Source organism: Pseudophryne corroboree, chromosome 3 (assembly GCF_028390025.1).
Source record: "Pseudophryne corroboree isolate aPseCor3 chromosome 3, aPseCor3.hap2, whole genome shotgun sequence".
In the NCBI taxonomy this organism is placed as follows: domain Eukaryota; kingdom Metazoa; phylum Chordata; class Amphibia; order Anura; family Myobatrachidae; genus Pseudophryne; species Pseudophryne corroboree.
Genome location: NC_086446.1, coordinates 547,792,098 through 547,815,588, shown reverse-complemented (window position 1 = coordinate 547,815,588; position 23,491 = coordinate 547,792,098). Strand labels below are relative to the sequence as shown.

Here is a 23,491-nt window from a genome sequence, read left to right as displayed (position 1 = left end):
GATTTTCTTATTAGTGGAGAAAAACACATTGCCATCACTGACTGACATTTTCATAGTAAAATCATTATGGAAGCAGTGGGACTCAGACCCACGCCTCCAGAGAGACTGGAACCTAAATCCAGTGCCTTAGACCGCTCGCCCTTGCTACCCCATGGATACTTTTGACTCAAAGCTCAGAGTTCTGGATCATATAGTTAAGATTACAAGAAAAAATTGTGTAGTTATAAATCAATACTTGAAAAGAAGTGTCATGTTAAAAGTGTTTAAAATACAAAAATTTAAAAAAGGTACAAAATTAGCAGACAATATTAATTAGAAAGGAGTTTTTATTATTGACTTGCTGTTTAGAGGAAAAAAACACTTTGACATCAATGACAGTCGTTTTATCTTGAAAATAATTATGACAGCAGTGGAATTTGAACCCATGCCTCCAAACAGACTGGAGCCTTAATGCAGCATCTTAGACCGCTCAGCCACATTTCTACCTTGACTCCATAGCTCATAGTTTATAATTTTACATATTATTTTTACATTTTGAGAAGACTCTTGAAATTATGATAAACTGTTTTAAAATCTAGGGCAGATGATGAACTTTTTAACCTACCAATATTTTATTTTAGCAGCTTAGTGGCCTTAGACCGCTCGGCCATGGTACCAAATGAACACTCTTAGCTCACAGATCTGGGCCATATAGCACAGATTACAGTACAAACATTTTTTTTTTTTTAAATAAATACTTAAAAAGAAGTGTCATACCAAAAGTGTTTAAGTTATGTACAAAATGTTTTGGAAGGTTAAAAAGTACATCAATTGACATAAAATATTAATGAGAAAGGATTTTTTTATTATTCATTTGCTGTTTAGTAAAGAAAAACACTTTGACATCAATGACTTATTTTTTCTTAGGAAAAATAATTATGGCGGCAGTAGGTTTTGATCCAAAGCCTCCAAAGAAACTGGAACCTTAATCCAGCACCTTAGACACTGCTGATTTTTAGCTCATGCATCTGGATCATATCAATCAGCTATTGAGGAGAAAAGTCTTTATTATTATTGTTTTTCTTATTAGTGGAGAAAAACATTTTGTCATCACTGACTGATGTTTTCATAGTAAAAGCATTATGGCAGCAGTGGGATTTGAACCCACGCCTCCAGAGAGACTGGAGCCTAAATCCAGCGCCTTAGACCGCTCGGCCATGCTACCACATGGACCTGTTTGACCGAATGCTCACAGTTCTGGATCATACAATTGAGATTACAGGGAAAAAATGTGTTGTTTTAAATCAATACTTGAAAAGAAGTGTCATGTTACAAGTATTTAAAATACAAAAAGTTAAGGAAGCATAAAAAAGGTACAAAATTAGTAGACAATATTAATGAGTAAGGATTTTTTATTATTGATTTGCTGTTTAGTAGAGTAAAACAGTTTGACATCAATAAATGTCATTTTCTCTTGAAAATAATTATGGCAGCAGTGGGATTTGAACCCACGCCTCCAAATAAACTGGAGCCTTAATCCAGCGCCTTAGACCGCTCGGCCATGCTACCACATATCTATTTTGGCTCCAAAGGTCATAGTTTATTATTTTACATATTATTTTTTAAGTTTGAGAAGACTCTTGAAATTGTGATAAACTGTTTTAAAATCTAGGACAGATGATGAACTTTTCAACCTTCCAATATTTTACTTTAGCAGCTTAGTGGCCTTAGACCGCTCAGCAATGGTACCACATGGACACTCTTAGCTCACAGATCTGGGTCATATAGCACAGTTAACAGTAAAAACATTTTTTTAAATCAATATTTAAAAAGAAGTGTAATGCAAAAAGTGTTTAAATTATGTACAAAACTGTTTGGAAGGTTAAAAAAAGTACATAAATTGACATAAAATATCAATGAGAAAGGATATTTTTATTATTCATTTGCTGTTTAGTAGAGAAAAAACACTTTGACATCAATTACTTATTTTTTCTCAGGGAAAATAATTATGGCGGCAGTAGGTTTTGAACCAATTCCTCCAAAGAATCTGGAACTTTAATCCAGCACCTTAGACACTGCTGATTTTTAGCTAATGCATCTGGATCATATTGATCAGATGTTGAGGAGAAAGGACTTTATTATTATTGATTTTCTTATTAGTGGAGAAAAACACATTGCCATCACTGACTGACATTTTCATAGTAAAATCATTATGGAAGCAGTGGGATTCAGACCCACGCCTCCAGAGAGACTGGAACCTAAATACAGTGCCTTAGACCACTCGCCCTTGCTACCCCATGGATACTTTTGACTCAAAGCTCAGAGTTATGGATCATATAGTTAAGATTACAAGAAAAAATTGTGTAGTTATAAATCAACACTTGAAAAGAAGTGTCATGTTAAAAGTGTTTAAAATACAAAAATTTAAAAAAGGTACAAAATTAGCAGACAATATTAATTAGAAAGGATTTTTTATTATTGACTTGCTGTTTAGTGGAGAAAAACACTTTGACATCAATGACAGTCGTTTTATCTTGAAAATAATTATGACAGCAGTGGAATTTGAACCCATGCCTCCAAACAGACTGGAGCCTTAATGCAGCATCTTAGACCGCTCAGCCACATTTCTACCTTGACTCCATAGCTCATAGTTTATAATTTTACATATTATTTTTACATTTTGAGAAGACTCTTGAAATTATGATAAACTGTTTTAAAATCTAGGGCAGATGATGAACTTTTTAACCTACCAATATTTTATTTTAGCAGCTTAGTGGCCTTAGACCGCTCGGCCATGGTACCAAATGAACACTCTTAGCTCACAGATCTGGGCCATATAGCACAGATTACAGTACAAACATTTTTTTTTTGTTTTAAATAAATACTTAAAAAGAAGTGTCATACCAAAAGTGTTTAAGTTATGTACAAAATGTTTTGGAAGGTTAAAAAAGTACATCAATTGACATAAAATATTAATGAGAAAGGATTTTTTTATTATTCATTTGCTGTTTAGTAAAGAAAAACACTTTGACATCAATGACTTATTTTTTCTTAGGAAAAATAATTATGGCGGCAGTAGGTTTTGATCCAAAACCTCCAAAGAAACTGGAACCATAATACAGCACCTTGGACACTGCTGATGTTTAGCTCATGCATCTGGATCATATCAATCAGCTATTGAGGGGAAAAGTCTTTATTATTATTGTTTTTCTTATTAGTGGAGAAAAACATTTTGTCATCACTGACTGATGTTTTCATAGTAAAATCATTATGGCAGCAGTGGGATTTGAACCCACGCCTCCAGAGAGACTGGAGCCTAAATCCAGCGCCTTAGACCGCTCGGCCATGCTACCACATGGACCTGTTTGACCGAATGCTCACAGTTCTGGATCATACAGTTGAGATTGCAGGGAAAAAATGTGTTGTTTTAAATCAATACTTGAAAAGAAGTGTCATGTTACAAGTATTTAAAATACAAAAAGTTAAGGAAGCATAAAAAAGGTACAAAATTAGTAGACAATATTAATGAGTAAGGATTTGTTATTATTGATTTGCTGTTTAGTAGAGTAAAACAGTTTGACATCAATAAATGTCATTTTCTCTTGAAAATAATTATGGCAGTAGTGGGATTTGAACCCACGCCTCCAAAGAGACTGGAGCCTTAATCCAGCGCCATAGACCGCTCGGCCATGCTATCACATATCTATTTTTGCTCCAAAGGTCATAGTTTATTATTTTACATATTATTTTTAAAGTATGAGAAGACTCTTGAAATTGTGATAAACAGTTTTAAAATCTAGGACAGATGATGAACTTTTCAACCTTCCAATATTTTACTTTAGCAACTTAGTGGCCTTAGACCGCTCGGCCATGGTACCACATGGACACTCTTAGCTCACAGATCTGGGTCATATAGCTCAGGTTACAGTAAAAACATTTTTTTAAATCAATATTTAAAAAGAAGTGTAATGCAAAAAGTGTTTAAATTATGTACAAAACGTTTTGGAAGGTTAAAAAAAGTACATAAATTGACATAAAATATCAATGAGAAAGGATATTTTTATTATTCATTTGCTGTTTAGTAGAGAAAAAACACTTTGACATCAATTACTTATTTTTTCTCAGGGAAAATAATTATGGCGGCAGTAGGTTTTGAACCAATTCCTCCAAAGAATCTGGAACTTTAATCCAGCACCTTAGACACTGCTGATTTTTAGCTAATGCATCTGGATCATATTGATCAGATGTTGAGGAGAAAGGACTTTATTATTATTGATTTTCTTATTAGTGGAGAAAAACACATTGCCATCACTGACTGACATTTTTATAGTAAAAGCATTATGGAAGCAGTGGGATTCAGACCCACGCCTCCAGAGAGACTGGAACCTAAATCCAGTGCCTTAGACCACTCGCCCTTGCTACCCCATGGATACTTTTGACTCAAAGCTCAGAGTTCTGGATCATATAGTTAAGATTACAAGAAAAAATTGTGTAGTTATAAATCAATACTTGAAAAGAAGTGTCATGTTAAAAGTGTTTAAAATACAAAAATTTAAAAAAGGTACAAAATTAGTAGACAATTCTAATTAGAAAGGATTTTTTATTATTGACTTGCTGTTTAGTGGAGAAAAACACTCTGACATCAATGACAGTCGTTTTATCTTGAAAATAATTATGACAGCAGTGGAATTTGAACCCATGACTCCAAACAGACTGGAGCCTTAATGCAGCATCTTAGACCGCTCAGCCACATTTCTACCTTGACTCCATTGCTCATAGTTTATAATTTTACATATTATTTTTACATTTTGAGAAGACTCTTGAAATTATGATAAACTGTTTTAAAATCTAGGGCAGATGATGAACTTTTTAACCTACCAATATTTTATTTTAGCAGCTTAGTGGCCTTAGACCGCTCAGCCATGGTACCAAATAAACACTCTTAGCTCACAGATCTGGGCCATATAGCACAGATTACAGTACAAACATTTTTTTTGTTTTAAATAAATACTTAAAAAGAAGTGTCATACCAAAAGTGTTTAAGTTATGTACAAAATGTTTTGGAAGGTTAAAAAAGTACATCAATTGACATAAAATATTAATGAGAAAGGATTTTTTTATTATTCATTTGCTGTTTAGTAAAGAAAAACACTTTGACATCAATGACTTATTTTTTCTTAGGAAAAATAATTATGGCGGCAGTAGGTTTTGATCCAAAGCCTCCAAAGAAACTGGAACCTTAATCCAGCACCTAAGACACTGCTGATTTTTAGCTTATGCATCTGGATCATATCAATCAGCTATTGAGGAGAAAAGTCTTTATTATTATTGTTTTTCTTATTAGTGGAGAAAAACATTTTGTCATCACTGACTGATGTTTTCATAGTAAAATCATTATGGCAGTAGTGGGATTTGAACCCACGCCTCCAGAGAGACTGGAGCCTAAATCCAGCGCCTTAGACCGCTCGGCAATGCTTCCACATGGACCTGTTTGACCGAATGCTCACAGTTCTGGATCATACAGTTGAGATTACAGGGAAAAAATGTGTTGTTTTAAATCAATACTTGAAAAGAAGTGTCATGTTACAAGTATTTAAAATACAAAAAGTTAAGGAAGCATAAAAAAGGTACAAAATTAGTAGACAATATTAATGAGTAAGGATTTTTTATTATTGATTTGCTGTTTAGTAGAGTAAAACAGTTTGACATCAATAAATGTCATTTTCTCTTGAAAATAATTATGGCAGCAGTGGGATTTGAACCCACGCCTTAATCCAGCGCCTTAGACCGCTCGGCCATGCTACCACATATCTATTTTTGCTTCAAAGGTCATAGTTTATTATTTTACATATTATTTTTAAAGTTTGAGAAGACTCTTGAAATTGTGATAAACTGTTTTAAAATCTAGGACAGATGATGAACTTTTCAACCTTCCAATATTTTACTTTAGCAACTTAGTGGCCTTAGACCGCTCGGCCATGGTACCACATGGACACTCTTAGCTCACAGATCTGGGTCATATAGCTCAGGTTACAGTAAAAACATTTTTTTAAATCAATATTTAAAAAGAAGTGTAATGCAAAAAGTGTTTCAATTATGTACAAAACGTTTTGGAAGGTTAAACAAGTATATAAATTGACATAAAATATCAATGAGAAAGGATATTTTTATTATTCATTTGCTGTTTAGTAGAGAAAAAACACTTTGACATCAATTACTTATTTTTTCTCAGGGAAAATAATTATGGCGGCAGTAGGTTTTGAACCAATTCCTCCAAAGAATCTGGAACTTTAATCCAGCACCTTAGACACTGCTGATTTTTAGCTAATGCATCTGGATCATATTAATCAGATGTTGAGGAGAAAGGACTTTATTATTATTGATTTTATTATTAGTGGAGAAAAACACATTGCCATCACTGACTGACATTTTCATAGTAAAATCATTATGGAAGCAGTGGGATTCAGACCCACGCCTCCAGAGAGACTGGAACCTAAATCCAGTGCCTTAGACCACTCGCCCTTGCTACCCCATGGATACTTTTGACTCAAAGCTCAGAGTTATGGATCATATAGTTAAGATTACAAGAAAAAATTGTGTAGTTATAAATCAATACTTGAAAAGAAGTGTCATGTTAAAAGTGTTTAAAATACAAAAATTTAAAAAAGGTACAAAATTAGCAGACAATATTAATTAGAAAGGATTTTTTATTATTGACTTGCTGTTTAGTGGAGAAAAACACTTTGACATCAATGACAGTCGTTTTATCTTGAAAATAATTATGACAGCAGTGGAATTTGAACCCATGCCTCCAAACAGACTGGAGCCTTAATGCAGCATCTTAGACCGCTCAGCCACATTTCTACCTTGACTCCATAGCTCATAGTTTATAATTTTACATATTATTTTTACATTTTGAGAAGACTCTTGAAATTATGATAAACTGTTTTAAAATCTAGGGCAGATGATGAACTTTTTAACCTACCAATATTTTATTTTAGCAGCTTAGTGGCCTTAGACCGCTCGGCCATGGTACCAAATGAACACTCTTAGCTCACAGATCTGGGCCATATAGCACAGATTACAGTACAAACATTTTTTTTTGTTTTAAATAAATACTTAAAAAGAAGTGTCATACCAAAAGTGTTTAAGTTATGTACAAAATGTTTTGGAAGGTTAAAAAAGTACATCAATTGACATAAAATATTAATGAGAAAGGATTTTTTTATTATTCATTTGCTGTTTAGTAAAGAAAAACACTTTGACATCAATGACTTATTTTTTCTTAGGAAAAATAATTATGGCGGCAGTAGGTTTTGATCCAAAGCCTCCAAAGAAACTGGAACCTTAATCCAGCACCTAAGACACTGCTGATTTTTAGCTTATGCATCTGGATCATATCAATCAGCTATTGAGGAGAAAAGTCTTTATTATTATTGTTTTTCTTATTAGTGGAGAAAAACATTTTGTCATCACTGACTGATGTTTTCATAGTAAAATCATTATGGCAGCAGTGGGATTTGAACCCACGCCTCCAGAGAGACTGGAGCCTAAATCCAGTGCCTTAGACCGCTTGGCCATGTTACCACATGGACCTGTTTGACCGAATGCTCACAGTTCTGGATCATACAGTTGAGATTACAGGGAAAAAATGTGTTGTTTTAAATCAATACTTGAAAAGAAGTGTCATGTTACAAGTATTTAAAATACAAAAAGTTAAGGAAGCATAAAAAAGGTACAAAATTAGTAGACAATATTAATGAGTAAGGATTTTTTATTATTGATTTGCTGTTTAGTAGAGTAAAACAGTTTGACATCAATAAATGTCATTTTCTCTTGAAAAGAATTATGGCAGCAGTGGGATTTGAACCCACGCCTCCAAAGAGACTGGAGCCTTAATCCAGCGCCTTAGACCGCTTGGCCATGCTACCACATATCTATTTTGGCTTCAAAGGTCATAGTTTATTATTTTACATATTATTTTTAAAGTTTGAGAAGACTCTTGAAATTGTGATAAACTGTTTTAAAATCTAGGACAGATGATGAACTTTTCAACCTTCCAATATTTTACTTTAGCAACTTAGTGGCCTTAGACCGCTCGGCCATGGTACCACATGGACACTCTTAGCTCACAGATCTGGGTCATATAGCTCAGGTTACAGTAAAAACATTTTTTTAAATCAATATTTAAAAAGAAGTGTAATGCAAAAAGTGTTTCAATTATGTACAAAACGTTTTGGAAGGTTAAAAAAGTATATAAATTGACATAAAATATCAATGAGAAAGGATATTTTTATTATTCATTTGCTGTTTAGTAGAGAAAAAACACTTTGACATCAATTACTTATTTTTTCTCAGGGAAAATAATTATGGCGGCAGTAGGTTTTGAACCAATTCCTCCAAAGAATCTGGAACTTTAATCCAGCACCTTAGACACTGCTGATTTTTAGCTAATGCATCTGGATCATATTGATCAGATGTTGAGGAGAAAGGACTTTATTATTATTGATTTTATTATTAGTGGAGAAAAACACATTGCCATCACTGACTGACATTTTCATAGTAAAATCATTATGGAAGCAGTGGGATTCAGACCCACGCCTCCAGAGAGACTGGAACCTAAATCCAGTGCCTTAGACCACTCGCCCTTGCTACCCCATGGATACTTTTGACTCAAAGCTCAGAGTTATGGATCATATAGTTAAGATTACAAGAAAAAATTGTGTAGTTCTAAATCAATACTTGAAAAGAAGTGTCATGTTAAAAGTGTTTAAAATACAAAAATTTAAAAAAGGTACAAAATTAGCAGACAATATTAATTAGAAAGGATTTTTTATTATTGACTTGCTGTTTAGTGGAGAAAAACACTTTGACATCAATGACAGTCGTTTTATCTTGAAAATAATTATGACAGCAGTGGAATTTGAACCCATGCCTCCAAACAGACTGGAGCCTTAATGCAGCATCTTAGACCGCTCAGCCACATTTCTACCTTGACTCCATAGCTCATAGTTTATAATTTTACATATTATTTTTACATTTTGAGAAGACTCTTGAAATTATGATAAACTGTTTTAAAATCTAGGGCAGATGATGAACTTTTTAACCTACCAATATTTTATTTTAGCAGCTTAGTGGCCTTAGACCGCTCGGCCATGGTACCAAATGAACACTCTTAGCTCACAGATCTGGGCCATATAGCACAGATTACAGTACAAACATTTTTTTTTTTGTTTTAAATAAATACTTAAAAAGAAGTGTCATACCAAAAGTGTTTAAGTTATGTACAAAATGTTTTGGAAGGTTAAAAAAGTACATAAATTGACATAAAATATTAATGAGAAAGGATTTTTTTATTATTCATTTGCTGTTTAGTAAAGAAAAACACTTTGACATCAATGACTTATTTTTTCTTAGGAAAAATAATTATGGCGGCAGTAGGTTTTGATCCAAAGCCTCCAAAGAAACTGGAACCTTAATCCAGCACCTAAGACACTGCTGATTTTTAGCTTATGCATCTGGATCATATCAATCAGCTATTGAGGAGAAAAGTCTTTATTATTATTGTTTTTCTTATTAGTGGAGAAAAACATTTTGTCATCACTGACTGATGTTTTCATAGTAAAATCATTATGGCAGCAGTGGGATTTGAACCCACGCCTCCAGAGAGACTGGAGCCTAAATCCAGCGCCTTAGACCGCTTGGCCATGTTACCACATGGACCTGTTTGACCGAATGCTCACAGTTCTGGATCATACAGTTGAGATTACAGGGAAAAAATTTGTTGTTTTAAATCAATACTTGAAAAGAAGTGTCATGTTACAAGTATTTAAAATACAAAAAGTTAAGGAAGCATAAAAAAGGTACAAAATTAGTAGACAATATTAATGAGTAAGGATTTTTTATTATTGATTTGCTGTTTAGTAGAGTAAAACAGTTTGACATCAATAAATGTCATTTTCTCTTGGAAAAAATTATGGCAGCAGTGGGATTTGAACCCACGCCTTAATCCAGCGCCTTAGACCGCTTGGCCATGCTACCACATATCTATTTTGGCTCCAAAGGTCATAGTTTATTATTTTACATATTATTTTTAAAGTTTGAGAAGACTCTTGAAATTGTGATAAACTGTTTTAAAATCTAGGACAGATGATGAACTTTTCAACCTTCCAATATTTTACTTTAGCAACTTAGTGGCCTTAGACCGCTCGGCCATGGTACCACATGGACACTCTTAGCTCACAGATCTGGGTCATATAGCTCAGGTTACAGTAAAAAACATTTTTTTAAATCAATATTTAAAAAGAAGTGTAATGCAAAAAGTGTTTAAATTATGTACAAAACGTTTTGGAAGGTTAAAAAAGTACATAAATTGACATAAAATATCAATGAGAAAGGATATTTATATTATTCATTTGCTGTTTAGTAGAGAAAAAACACTTTGACATCAATTACTTATTTTTTCTCAGGGAAAATAATTATGGCGGCAGTAGGTTTTGAACCAATTCCTCCAAAGAATCTGGAACTTTAATCCAGCACCTTAGACACTGCTGATTTTTAGCTAATGCATCTGGATCATATTGATCAGATGTTGAGGAGAAAGGACTTTATTATTATTGATTTTCTTATTAGTGGAGAAACACACATTGCCATCACTGACTGACATTTTCATAGTAAAATCATTATGGAAGCAGTGGGATTCAGACCCACACCTCCAGAGAGACTGGAACCTAAATCCAGTGCCTTAGACCACTCGCCCTTGCTACCCCATGGATACTTTTGACCCAAAGCTCAGAGTTCTGGATCATATAGTTAAGATTACAAGAAAAAATTGTGTAGTTATAAATCAATACTTGAAAAGAAGTGTCATGTTAAAAGTGTTTAAAATACAAAAATTTAAAAAGGTACAAAATTAGCAGACAATATTAATTAGAAAGGATTTTTTATTATTGACTTGCTGTTTAGTGGAGAAAAACACTTTGACATCAATGACAGTCGTTTTATCTTGAAAATAATTATGACAGCAGTGGAATTTGAACCCATGCCTCCAAACAGACTGGAGCCTTAATGCAGCATCTTAGACCGCTCAGCCACATTTCTACCTTGACTCCATAGCTCATAGTTTATAATTTTACATATTATTTTTACATTTTGAGAAGACTTGAAATTATGATAAACTGTTTTAAAATCTAGGGCAGATGATGAACTTTTTAACCTACCAATATTTTATTTTAGCAGCTTAGTGGCCTTAGACCGCTCGGCCATGGTACCAAATGAACACTCTTAGCTCACAGATCTGGGCCATATAGCACAGATTACAGTACAAACATTTTTTTTTTGTTTTAAATAAATTCTTAAAAAGAAGTGTCATACCAAAAGTGTTTAAGTTATGTACAAAATGTTTTGGAAGGTTAAAAAGTACATCAATTGACATAAAATATTAATGAGAAAGGATTTTTTTATTATTCATTTGCTGTTTAGTAAAGAAAAACACTTTGACATCAATGACTTATTTTTTCTTAGGAAAAATAATTATGGCGGCAGTAGGTTTTGATTCAAAGCCTCCAAAGAAACTGGAACCTTAATCCAGCACCTTAGACACTGCTGATTTTTAGCTCATGCATCTGGATCATATCAATCAGCTATTGAGGAGAAAAGTCTTTATTATTATTGTTTTTCTTATTAGTGGAGAAAAACATTTTGTCATCACTTACTGATGTTTTCATAGCAAAATCGTGATGGCAGCAGTGGGATTTGAACCCACGCCTCCAGAGAAACTGGAGCCTAAATCCAGCGCCTTAGGCCGCTCGGCCATGCTACCACATGGACCTGTTTGACCGAATGCTCACAGTTCTGGATCATACAGTTGAGATTACAGGGAAAAAATGTGTTGTTTTAAATCAATACTTGAAAAGAAGTGTCATGTTACAAGTATTTAAAATACAAAAAGTTAAGGAAGCATAAAAAAGGTACAAAATTAGTAGACAATATTAATGAGTAAGGATTTTTTATTATTGATTTGCTGTTTAGTAGAGTAAAACAGTTTGACATCAATAAATGTCATTTTCTCTTGAAAATAATTATGGCAGCAGTGGGATTTGAACCCACGCCTCCAAAGAGACTGGAACCTTAATCCAGCGCCTTAGACCGCTCGGCCATGCTACCACATATCTATTTTGGCTCCAAAGGTCATAGTTTATTATTTTACATATTATTTTTAAAGTTTGAGAAGACTCTTGAAATTGTGATAAACTGTTTTAAAATCTAGGAGAGATGATGAACTTTTCAACCTTCCAATATTTTACTTTAGCAACTTAGTGGCCTTAGACCGCTCGGCCATGGTACCACATGGACACTCTTAGCTCACAGATCTGGGTCATATAGCTCAGGTTACAGTAAAAACATTTTTTTAAATCAATATTTAAAAAGAAGTGTAATGCAAAAAGTGTTTAAATTATGTACAAAACGTTTTGGAAGGTTAAAAAAGTACATAAATTGACATAAAATATCAATGAGAAAGGATATTTTTATTATTCATTTGCTGTTTAGTAGAGAAAAAACACTTTGACATCAATTACTTATTTTTTCTCAGGGAAAATAATTATGGCGGCAGTAGGTTTTGAACCAATTCCTCCAAAGAATCTGGAACTTTAATCCAGCACCTTAGACACTGCTGATTTTTAGCTAATGCATCTGGATCATATTGATCAGATGTTGAGGAGAAAGGACTTTATTATTATTGATTTTCTTATTAGTGGAGAAAAACACATTGCCATCACTGACTGACATTTTCATAGTAAAATCATTATGGAAGCAGTGGGATTCAGACCCACGCCTCCAGAGAGACTGGAACCTAAATCCAGTGCCTTAGACCACTCGCCCTTGCTACCCCATGGATACTTTTGACTCAAAGCTCAGAGTTATGGATCATATAGTTAAGATTACAAGAAAAAATTGTGTAGTTATAAATCAATACTTGAAAAGAAGTGTCATGTTAAAAGTGTTTAAAATACTAACATTTAAAAAAGGTACAAAATTAGCAGACAATATTAATTAGAAAGGATTTTTTATTATTGACTTGCTGTTTAGTGGAGAAAAACACTTTGACATCAATGACAGTCGTTTTATCTTGAAAATAATTATGACAGCAGTGGAATTTGAACCCATGCCTCCAAACAGACTGGAGCCTTAATGCAGCATCTTAGACCGCTCAGCCACATTTCTACCTTGACTCCATAGCTCATAGTTTATAATTTTACATATTATTTTTACATTTTGAGAAGACTCTTGAAATTATGATAAACTGTTTTAAAATCTAGGGCAGATGATGAACTTTTTAACCTACCAATATTTTATTTTAGCAGCTTAGTGGCCTTAGACCGCTCGGCCATGGTACCAAATGAACACTCTTAGCTCACAGATCTGGGCCATATAGCACAGATTACAGTACAAACATTTTTTTTTGTTTTAAATAAATACTTAAAAAGAAGTGTCATACCAAAAGTGTTTAAGTTAGGTACAAAATCAGAATCAGAATCAGAATCAGAATCAGCTTTATTGGCCAGGTATACTTACGTATACTAGGAATTTGTCTTCGGTTTGCTATACAACAGCCAAGTAGGTAACAGGTAAGCAGGTGTGTGTGTGTGTGTGTGTGTGTGTGTGTGTGTGGGGGGGGCAAGTAAAGTTACACAGATAGGTATACCGTAGGGACACAAGTGAGTTACATGTACGTCTAGTCAGTCAATGTTCAGGAGTTCAGCAGGCGGACAGCTTGGGGAAAGAAACTTTTGAGGCTTCTGGTGGATCTGGCGGGGACAGCCCTGTAACGCCTGCCTGAAGGAAGCAAGTTAAACATGCTGTGGCCGGGGTGTAGCTGGTCTTTTACTATCTTCATTGCCCGCTTTTTAGCTCTGGACAAGTACAGGTCCTGGACTGAGGGAAGGTCAGCCCCGATGATCTTCTTTGCGGTTCTGACCACCTTTTGGAGCCTGCATATGTCCCTCGCGCTGGCGGAGCTGTACCATACGAGTATCGAGGAGCACAGTACCGACTCCACAATCGCGGAGTAGAAGAGGAGCAGGAGCTTCTGTGGGATGTTGAACTTCCTTAGTTGCCTGAGGAAGAACAACCTCTGCTGCGCTTTCCCAACAGTGGCGTCAGTGTTGGACCCCCATTTAAGGTCCCTGGAGATTGTGGTCCCTAGAAACTTGAAGGAGTCCACTAGCGATACCACACTGTCAGCAATCGTTAGCGGAGGTGCACTAGATGACTTCTTCCTGAAGTCCACTATCATCTCGACAGTTTTGAGGGGGTTGAGGTCAAGGTTGTTGTGGATGCACCACTGGGCCAGCCGGTCTACTTCCCGTCTATAGGCCGATTCGTCCCCATCCTTGATGAGGCCGATGACGGTGGTGTCATCGGCGAATTTGATGATCCTGACTGATTGCGCCTCTGAGGTACAGTCATTTGTGTACAGGGAGAAGAGCAGGGGTGAGAGGACACAGCCCTGAGGGGCCCCTGTACTGATGGACCGCGCTTGAGAGGTGAATTCCCCCGCTTTCACCACCTGTGTCCTATCTGTCAGGAAGTCTATTATCCAGGAACAGGTAGCTTCTGGGACCCCTAGGCGAAGTAATTTGGGGTGGAGGATGCTGGGGACGATTGTATTGAAGGCAGAGCTGAAATCGACAAACAGGACCCTCGCGTAGGTACCGGGAATGTCTAGGTGCTGTAGAATGTAGTGCAGGCCCAGGTTGACTGCATCCTCGACACACCGATTCGAGCGATAGGCGAACTGCAGGGGGTCCAGTTGGGGGCCAGTCACAGTTTTCAGGTGATTCAAAACCAGACGCTCGAACGTTTTCATGACCACAGACGTCAGTGCTATCGGCCTGTAGTCGTTCAGGTTCGTGATAGTGGGTTTCTTGGGGACCGGGACTATAGTAGACCTTTTGAGGCAGGAAGGGACTTTCTGTAGCTCCAGCGATTTATTGAAGATCTTGGTGAATATGGGGGCGAGCTGACCCGCACATGCTCTTAGGGCAGATGGTGACACTCCGTCAGGACCCGGAGCTTTCCTGGTTTTGGTCTTTTTGAACAATGCCTCCACCTCTTCTTGGGTGACTTGCAGTGCCTGGGGTTGGCCGTCGGTGTTCGGGGCATCGTAGAGGTGATTGTTTGGGTTGCAGGGGACTTCTTTTGTGAACCTGCAATAAAAGTGGTTCAGTTCATCTGCGAGGTCTTGGTGCATGGCGGTGGACTTTGATGTTTTCCTATAGTTGGTTATGGATTGCATTCCTTTCCATACAGATACGGGGTCATTGGTGGAGAGATCGTTTGTCAGCTTGTCCGAGAACCGCTTTTTTGCTAGCCTAATTCCTTTAGTCAGAGAGTTCCTAGTACGGTTGTATAGTGCTCTGTCACCGCTGCTATAGGCCTCCTCTTTGGCTTGACGAAGTTGCCTGAGCTGGGCATTGAACCAGGGCTTGTTGTTGTTGTAAATGCGGTAAGTCTTGGTAGGTACACACATGTCCTCACAGTAGCTGATGTAGGATGTGACAGTGTCTGTCAAGTCATTCAGGTCGGTTGCCGAGGCTTCAAAGACCCCCCATTCCGTGCAGTCAAAGCAGGCCTGGAGCTTCATCTTGGCCTCATTGGTCCATTTCTTGACAGTCTTAACGACAGGCTTAACTGCTCTCAGCTTCTGTGTATAGGTAGGGAGTAGGTGGACGAGGCAGTGGTCAGATAGGCCGAGTGCAGCAAAAATGTTTTGGAAGGTTAAAATAGGGTTAAAAAAGTACATCAATTGACATAAAATATTAATGAGAAAGGATTTTTTTATTATTCATTTGCTGTTTAGTAAAGAAAAACACTTTGACATCAATGACTTATTTTTTCTTAGGAAAAATAATTATGGCGGCAGTAGGTTTTGATCCAAAGCCTCCAAAGAAACTGGAACCTTAATCCAGCACCTTAGACACTGCTGATTTTTAGCTCATACATCTGGATCATATCAATCAGCTATTGAGGAGAAAAGTCTTTATTATTATTGTTTTTCTTATTAGTGGAGAAAAACATTTTGTCATCACTGACTGATGTTTTCATAGTAAAATCATTATGGCAGCAGTGGCATTTGAACCCACGCCTCCAGAGAGACTGGAGCCTAAATCCAGCGCCTTAGACCGCTCGGCCATGCTACCACATGGACCTGTTTGACCGAATGCTCACAGTTCTGGATCATACAGTTGAGATTACAGGGAAAAAATGTGTTGTTTTAAATCAATACTTGAAAAGAAGTGTCATGTTACAAGTATTTAAAATACAAAAAGTTAAGGAAGCATAAAAAAGGTACAAAATTAGTAATGAGTAAGGATTTTTTATTATTGATTTGCTGTTTAGTAGAGTAAAACAGTTTGACATCAATAAATGTCATTTTCTCTTGAAAATAATTATGGCAGCAGTGGGATTTGAACCCACGCCTCCAAAGAGACTGGAGCCTTAATCCAGCGCCTTAGACCGCTCGGCCATGCTACCACATATCTATTTTGGCTCCAAAGGTCATAGTTTATTATTTTACATATTATTTTTAAAGTTTGAGAAGACTCTTGAAATTGTGATAAACTGTTTTAAAATCTAGGATAGATGATGAACTTTTCAACCTTCCAATATTTTACTTTAGCAACTTAGTGGCCTTAGACCGCTCGGCCATGGTACCACATGGACACTCTTAGCTCACAGATCTGGGTCATATAGCTCAGGTTACAGTAAAAACATTTTTTTAAATCAATATTTAAAAAGAAGTGTAATGCAAAAAGTGTATAAATTATGTACAAAACGTTTTGGAAGGTTAAAAAAGTACATAAATTGACATAAAATATCAATGAGAAAGGATATTTTTATTATTCATTTGCTGTTTAGTAGAGAAAAAACACTTTGACATCAATTACTTATTTTTTCTCAGGGAAAATAATTATGGCGGCAGTAGGTTTTGAACCAATTCCTCCAAAGAATCTGGAACTTTAATCCAGCACCTTAGACACTGCTGATTTTTAGCTAATGCATCTGGATCATATTGATCAGATGTTGAGGAGAAAGGACTTTATTATTATTGATTTTCTTATTAGTGGAGAAAAACACATTGCCATCACTGACTGACATTTTCATAGTAAAATCATTATGGAAGCAGTGGGATTCAGACCCACGCCTCCAGAGAGACTGGAACCTAAATCCAGTGCCTTAGACCACTCGCCCTTGCTACCCCATGGATACTTTTGACTCAAAGCTCAGAGTTCTGGATCATATAGTTAAGATTACAAGAAAAAATTGTGTAGTTATAAATCAATACTTGAAAAGAAGTGTCATGTTAAAAGTGTTTAAAATACAAAAATTTAAAAAAGGTACAAAATTAGCAGACAATATTAATTAGAAAGGATTTTTTATTATTGACTTGCTGTTTAGTGGAGAAAAACACTTTGACATCAATGACAGTCGTTTTATCTTGAAAATAATTATGACAGCAGTGGAATTTGAACCCATGCCTCCAAACAGACTGGAACATTAATGCAGCATCTTAGACCGCTCAGCCACATTTCTACCTTGACTCCATAGCTCATAGTTTATAATTTTACATATTATTTTTACATTTTGAGAAGACTCTTGAAATTATGATAAACTGTTTTAAAATCTAGGGCAGATGATGAACTTTTTAACCTACCAATATTTTATTTTAGCAGCTTAGTGGCCTTAGACCGCTCGGCCATGGTACCAAATGAACACTCTTAGCTCACAGATCTGGGCCATATAGCACAGATTACAGTACAAACATTTTTTTTTGTTTTAAATAAATACTTAAAAAGAAGTGTCATACCAAAAGTGTTTAAGTTATGTACAAAATGTTTTGGAAGGTTAAAAAAGTACATCAATTGACATAAAATATTAATGAGAAAGGATTTTTTTATTATTCATTTGCTGTTTAGTAAAGAAAAACACTTTGACATCAATGACTTATTTTTTCTTAGGAAAAATAATTATGGCAGCAGTAGGTTTTGATCCAAAGCCTCCAAAGAAACTGGAACCTTAATCCAGCACCTTAGACACTGCTGATTTTTAGCTCATACATCTGGATCATATCAATCAGCTATTGAGGAGAAAAGTCTTCATTATTATTGTTTTTCTTATTAGTGGAGAAAAACATTTTGTCATCACTGACTGATGTTTTCATAGTAAAATCATTATGGCAGCAGTGGGATTTGAACCCACGCCTCCAGAGAAACTGGAGCCTAAATCCAGCGCCTTAGACCGCTCGGCCATGCTACCACATGGACCTGTTTGACCGAATGCTCACAGTTCTGGATCATACAGTTGAGATTACAGGGAAAAAATGTGTTGTTTTAAATCAATACTTGAAAAGAAGTGTCATGTTACAAGTATTTAAAATACAAAAAGTTAAGGAAGCATAAAAAAGGTACAAAATTAGTAGACAATATTAATGAGTAAGGATTTTTTATTATTGATTTGCTGTTTAGTAGAGTAAAACAGTTTGACATCAATAAATGTCATTTTCTCTTGAAAATAATTATGGCAGCAGTGGGATTTGAACCCACGCCTCCAAAGAGACTGGAGCCTTAATCCAGCGCCTTAGACCGCTCGGCCATGCTACCACATATCCATTTTGGCTCCAAATGGTCATAGTTTATTATTTTACATATTATTTTTAAAGTTTGAGAAGACTCTTGAAATTGTGATAAACTGTTTTAAAATCTAGGACAGATGATGAACTTTTCAACCTTCCAATATTTTACTTTAGCAACTTAGTGGCCTTAGACCGCTCGGCCATGGTACCACATGGACACTCTTAGCTCACAGATCTGGGTCATATAGCTCAGGTTACAGTAAAAACATTTTTTTAAATCAATATTTAAAAAGAAGTGTAATGCAAAAAGTGTTTAAATTATGTACAAAACGTTTTGGAAGGTTAAAAAAGTACATAAATTGACATAAAATATCAATGAGAAAGGATGTTTTTATTATTCATTTGCTGTTTAGTAGAGAAAAAACACTTTGACATCAATTACTTATTTTTTCTCAGGGAAAATAATTATGGCGGCAGTAGGTTTTGAACCAATTCCTCCAAAGAATCTGGAACTTTAATCCAGCACCTTAGACACTGCTGATTTTTAGCTAATGCATCTGGATCATATTGATCAGATGTTGAGGAGAAAGGACTTTATTATTATTGATTTTCTTATTAGTGGAGAAAAACACATTGCCATCACTGACTGACATTTTCATAGTAAAATCATTATGGAAGCAGTGGGATTCAGACCCACGCCTCCAGAGAGACTGGAACCTAAATCCAGTGCCTTAGACCACTCGCCCTTGCTACCCCATGGATACTTTTTACTCAAAGCTCAGAGTTATGGATCATATAGTTAAGATTACAAGAAAAAATTGTGTAGTTATAAATCAATACTTGAAAAGAAGTGTCATGTTAAAAGTGTTTAAAATACAAAAATTTAAAAAAGGTACAAAATTAGCAGACATTATTAATTAGAAAGGATTTTTTATTATTGACTTGCTGTTTAGTGGAGAAAAACACTTTGACATCAATGACAGTCATTTTATCTTGAAAATAATTATGACAGCAGTGGAATTTGAACCCATGCCTCCAAACAGACTGGAGCCTTAATGCAGCATCTTAGACCGCTCAGCCACATTTCTACCTTGACTCCATAGCTCATAGTTTATAATTTTACATATTATTTTTACATTTTGTGAAGACTCTTGAAATTATGATAAACTGTTTTAAAATCTAGGGCAGATGATGAACTTTTTAACCTACCAATATTTTATTTTAGCAGCTTAGTGGCCTTAGACAGCTCGGCCATGGTACCAAATGAACACTCTTAGCTCACAGATCTGGGCCATATAGCACAGATTACAGTACAAAAAATTTTTTTTTTTGTTTTAAATAAATACTTAAAAAGAAGTGTCATACCAAAAGTGTTTAAGTTATGTACAAAATGTTTTGGAAGGTTAAAAAAGTACATCAATTGACATAAAATATTAATGAGAAAGGATTTTTTTATTATTCATTTGCTGTTTAGTAAAGAAAAACACTTTGACATCAATGACTTATTTTTTCTTAGGAAAAATAATTATGGCGGCAGTAGGTTTTGATCCAAAGCCTCCAAAGAAACTGGAACCTTAATCCAGCACCTTAGACACTGCTGATTTTCAGCTCATGCATCTGGATCATATCAATCAGCTATTGAGGAGAAAAGTCTTTATTATTATTGTTTTTCTTATTAGTGGAGAAAAACATTTTGTCATCACTGACTGATGTTTTCATAGTAAAATCATTATGGCAGCAGTGGGATTTGAACCCACGCCTCCAGAGAGACTGGAGCCTAAATCCAGCGCCTTAGACCGCTCGGCCATGCTACCACATGGGCCTGTTTGACCGAATGCTCACAGTTCTGGATCATACAGTTGAGATTACAGGGAAAAAATGTGTTGTTTTAAATCAATACTTGAAAAGAAGTGTCATGTTACAAGTATTTAAAATACAAAAAGTTAAGGAAGCATAAAAAAGGTACAAAATTAGTAGACAATATTAATGAGTAAGGATTTTTTATTATTGATTTGCTGTTTAGTAGAGTAAAACAGTTTGACATCAATAAATGTCATTTTCTCTTGAAAAGAATTATGGCAGCAGTGGGATTTGAACCCACGCCTCCAAAGAGACTGGAGCCTTAATCCAGCGCCTTAGACCGCTCGGCCATGCTACCACATATCTATTTTGGCTCCAAAGGTCATAGTTTATTATTTTACATATTATTTTTAAAGTTTGAGAAGACTCTTGAAATTGTGATAAACTGTTTTAAAATCTAGGACAGATGATGAACTTTTCAACCTTCCAATATTTTACTTTAGCAACTTAGTGGCCTTAGACCGCTCGGCCATGGTACCACATGGACACTCTTAGCTTACAGATCTGGGTCATATAGCTCAGGTTACAGTAAAAACTTTTTTTTAAATCAATATTTAAAAAGAAGTGTAATGCAAAAAGTGTTTAAATTATGTACAAAACGTTTTGGAAGGTTAAAAAAGTACATAAATTGACATAAAATATCAATGAGAAAGGATATTTTTATTATTCATTTGCTGTTTAGTAGAGAAAAAACACTTTGACATCAATTACTTATTTTTTCTCAGGGAAAATAATTATGGCGACAGTAGGTTTTGAACCAATTCCTCCAAAGAATCTGGAACTTTAATCCAGCACCTTAGACACTGCTGATTTTTAGCTAATGCATCTGGATCATATTGATCATATGTTGAGGAGAAAGGACTTTATTATTATTGATTTTCTTATTAGTGGAGAAAAACACATTGCCATCACTGACTGACATTTTCATAGTAAAATCATTATGGAAGCAGTGGGACTCAGACCCACGCCTCCAGAGAGACTGGAACCTAAATCCAGTGCCTTAGACCGCTCGCCCTTGCTACCCCATGGATACTTTTGACTCAAAGCTTAGAGTTCTGGATCATATAGTTAAGATTACAAGAAAAAATTGTGTAGTTATAAATCAATACTTGAAAAGAAGTGTCATGTTAAAAGTGTTTAAAATACAAAAATTTAAAAAAGGTGCAAAATTAGCAGACAATATTAATTAGAAAGGATTTTTTATTATTGACTTGCTGTTTAGTGGAGAAAAACACTTTGACATCAATGACAGTCGTTTTATCTTGAAAATAATTATGACAGCAGTGGAATTTGAACCCATGCCTCCAAACAGACTGGTGCCTTAATGCAGCATCTTAGACCGCTCAGCCACATTTCTACCTTGACTCCATAGCTCATAGTTTATAATTTTACATATTATTTTTACATTTTGAGAAGACTCTTGAAATTATGATAAACTGTTTTAAAATCTAGGGCAGATGATGAACTTTTTAACCTACCGATATTTTATTTTAGCAGCTTAGTGGCCTTAGACCGCTCGGCCATGGTACCAAATGAACACTCTTAGCTCACAGATCTGGGCCATATAGCACAGATTACAGTACAAACATTTTTTTTGTTTTAAATAAATACTTAAAAAGAAGTGTCATACCAAAAGTGTTTAAGTTATGCACAAAATGTTTTGGAAGGTTAAAAAAGTACATCAATTGACATAAAATATTAATGAGAAAGGATTTTTTTATTATTCATTTGCTGTTTAGTAAAGAAAAACACTTTGACATCAATGACTTATTTTTTCTTAGGAAAAATAATTATGGCGGCAGTAGGTTTTGATCCAAAGCCTCCAAAGAAACTGGAACCTTAATCCAGCACCTTAGACACTGCTGATTTTTAGCTCATGCATCTGGATCATATCAATCAGCTATTGAGGAGAAAAGTCTTTATTATTATTGTTTTTCTTATTAGTGGAGAAAAACATTTTGTCATCACTGACTGATGTTTTCATAGTAAAATCATTATGGCAGCAGTGGGATTTGAACCCACGTCTCCAGAGAGACTGGAGCCTAAATCCAGCGCCTTAGACCGCTCGGCCATGCTTCCACATGGACCTGTTTGACCGAATGCTCACAGTTCTGGATCATACAGTTGAGATTACAGGGAAAAAAGTGTTGTTTTAAATCAATACTTGAAAAGAAGTGTCATGTTACAAGTATTTAAAATACAAAAAGTTAAGGAAGCATAAAAAAGGTACAAAATTAGTAGACAATATTAATGAGTAAGGATTTTTTATTATTGATTTGCTGTTTAGTAGAGTAAAACAGTTTGACATCAATAAATGTCATTTTCTCTTGAAAATAATTATGGCAGCAGTGGGATTTGAACCCACGCCTCCAAAGAGACTGGAGCCTTAATCCAGCGCCTTAGACCGCTCGGCCATGCTACCACATATCCATTTTGGCTCCAAATGGTCATAGTTTATTATTTTACATATTATTTTTAAAGTTTGAGAAGACTCTTGAAATTGTGATAAACTGTTTTAAAATCTAGGACAGATGATGAACTTTTCAACCTTCCAATATTTTACTTTAGCAACTTAGTGGCCTTAGACCGCTCGGCCATGGTACCACATGGACACTCTTAGCTCACAGATCTGGGTCATATAGCTCAGGTTACAGTAAAAACATTTTTTTAAATCAATATTTAAAAAGAAGTGTAATGCAAAAAGTGTTTAAATTATGTACAAAACGTTTTGGAAGGTTAAAAAAGTACATAAATTGACATAAAATATCAATGAGAAAGGATGTTTTTATTATTCATTTGCTGTTTAGTAGAGAAAAAACACTTTGACATCAATTACTTATTTTTTCTCAGGGAAAATAATTATGGCGGCAGTAGGTTTTGAACCAATTCCTCCAAAGAATCTGGAACTTTAATCCAGCACCTTAGACACTGCTGATTTTTAGCTAATGCATCTGGATCATATTGATCAGATGTTGAGGAGAAAGGACTTTATTATTATTGATTTTCTTATTAGTGGAG

The 23,491-nt window shown here is 35.2% G+C and overlaps 18 non-coding genes across 18 annotated transcripts; all 18 read right to left on the bottom strand.

Moving 5' to 3' along the window:
* Positions 1-1,122: 1,122 nt before the first annotated feature.
* Positions 1,123-1,204, bottom strand: TRNAL-UAG (transfer RNA leucine (anticodon UAG)). Its single transcript has one exon. It is a non-coding gene; the product is annotated as a tRNA-Leu (tRNA).
* A 262-nt stretch (positions 1,205-1,466) lies between these two features.
* TRNAL-AAG (transfer RNA leucine (anticodon AAG)) lies at positions 1,467-1,548 on the bottom strand. Its single transcript has one exon. It is a non-coding gene; the product is annotated as a tRNA-Leu (tRNA).
* A 1,702-nt stretch (positions 1,549-3,250) lies between these two features.
* Positions 3,251-3,332, bottom strand: TRNAL-UAG (transfer RNA leucine (anticodon UAG)). The gene has a single exon. It is a non-coding gene; the product is annotated as a tRNA-Leu (tRNA).
* A 262-nt stretch (positions 3,333-3,594) lies between these two features.
* On the bottom strand, positions 3,595-3,676 carry TRNAL-AAG (transfer RNA leucine (anticodon AAG)). The gene has a single exon. It is a non-coding gene; the product is annotated as a tRNA-Leu (tRNA).
* Positions 3,677-5,376: 1,700 nt separating this feature from the next.
* On the bottom strand, positions 5,377-5,458 carry TRNAL-UAG (transfer RNA leucine (anticodon UAG)). Its single transcript has one exon. It is a non-coding gene; the product is annotated as a tRNA-Leu (tRNA).
* A 2,026-nt stretch (positions 5,459-7,484) lies between these two features.
* On the bottom strand, positions 7,485-7,566 carry TRNAL-UAG (transfer RNA leucine (anticodon UAG)). Its single transcript has one exon. It is a non-coding gene; the product is annotated as a tRNA-Leu (tRNA).
* A 262-nt stretch (positions 7,567-7,828) lies between these two features.
* On the bottom strand, positions 7,829-7,910 carry TRNAL-AAG (transfer RNA leucine (anticodon AAG)). The gene has a single exon. It is a non-coding gene; the product is annotated as a tRNA-Leu (tRNA).
* Positions 7,911-9,612: 1,702 nt separating this feature from the next.
* TRNAL-UAG (transfer RNA leucine (anticodon UAG)) lies at positions 9,613-9,694 on the bottom strand. Its single transcript has one exon. It is a non-coding gene; the product is annotated as a tRNA-Leu (tRNA).
* A 2,024-nt stretch (positions 9,695-11,718) lies between these two features.
* TRNAL-UAG (transfer RNA leucine (anticodon UAG)) lies at positions 11,719-11,800 on the bottom strand. Its single transcript has one exon. It is a non-coding gene; the product is annotated as a tRNA-Leu (tRNA).
* Positions 11,801-12,062: 262 nt separating this feature from the next.
* Positions 12,063-12,144, bottom strand: TRNAL-AAG (transfer RNA leucine (anticodon AAG)). Its single transcript has one exon. It is a non-coding gene; the product is annotated as a tRNA-Leu (tRNA).
* A 3,955-nt stretch (positions 12,145-16,099) lies between these two features.
* On the bottom strand, positions 16,100-16,181 carry TRNAL-UAG (transfer RNA leucine (anticodon UAG)). Its single transcript has one exon. It is a non-coding gene; the product is annotated as a tRNA-Leu (tRNA).
* Positions 16,182-16,433: 252 nt separating this feature from the next.
* TRNAL-AAG (transfer RNA leucine (anticodon AAG)) lies at positions 16,434-16,515 on the bottom strand. Its single transcript has one exon. It is a non-coding gene; the product is annotated as a tRNA-Leu (tRNA).
* Positions 16,516-18,215: 1,700 nt separating this feature from the next.
* TRNAL-UAG (transfer RNA leucine (anticodon UAG)) lies at positions 18,216-18,297 on the bottom strand. Its single transcript has one exon. It is a non-coding gene; the product is annotated as a tRNA-Leu (tRNA).
* A 262-nt stretch (positions 18,298-18,559) lies between these two features.
* On the bottom strand, positions 18,560-18,641 carry TRNAL-AAG (transfer RNA leucine (anticodon AAG)). Its single transcript has one exon. It is a non-coding gene; the product is annotated as a tRNA-Leu (tRNA).
* A 1,704-nt stretch (positions 18,642-20,345) lies between these two features.
* Positions 20,346-20,427, bottom strand: TRNAL-UAG (transfer RNA leucine (anticodon UAG)). Its single transcript has one exon. It is a non-coding gene; the product is annotated as a tRNA-Leu (tRNA).
* A 262-nt stretch (positions 20,428-20,689) lies between these two features.
* Positions 20,690-20,771, bottom strand: TRNAL-AAG (transfer RNA leucine (anticodon AAG)). Its single transcript has one exon. It is a non-coding gene; the product is annotated as a tRNA-Leu (tRNA).
* A 1,699-nt stretch (positions 20,772-22,470) lies between these two features.
* TRNAL-UAG (transfer RNA leucine (anticodon UAG)) lies at positions 22,471-22,552 on the bottom strand. The gene has a single exon. It is a non-coding gene; the product is annotated as a tRNA-Leu (tRNA).
* A 261-nt stretch (positions 22,553-22,813) lies between these two features.
* Positions 22,814-22,895, bottom strand: TRNAL-AAG (transfer RNA leucine (anticodon AAG)). The gene has a single exon. It is a non-coding gene; the product is annotated as a tRNA-Leu (tRNA).
* Positions 22,896-23,491: the final 596 nt, after the last annotated feature.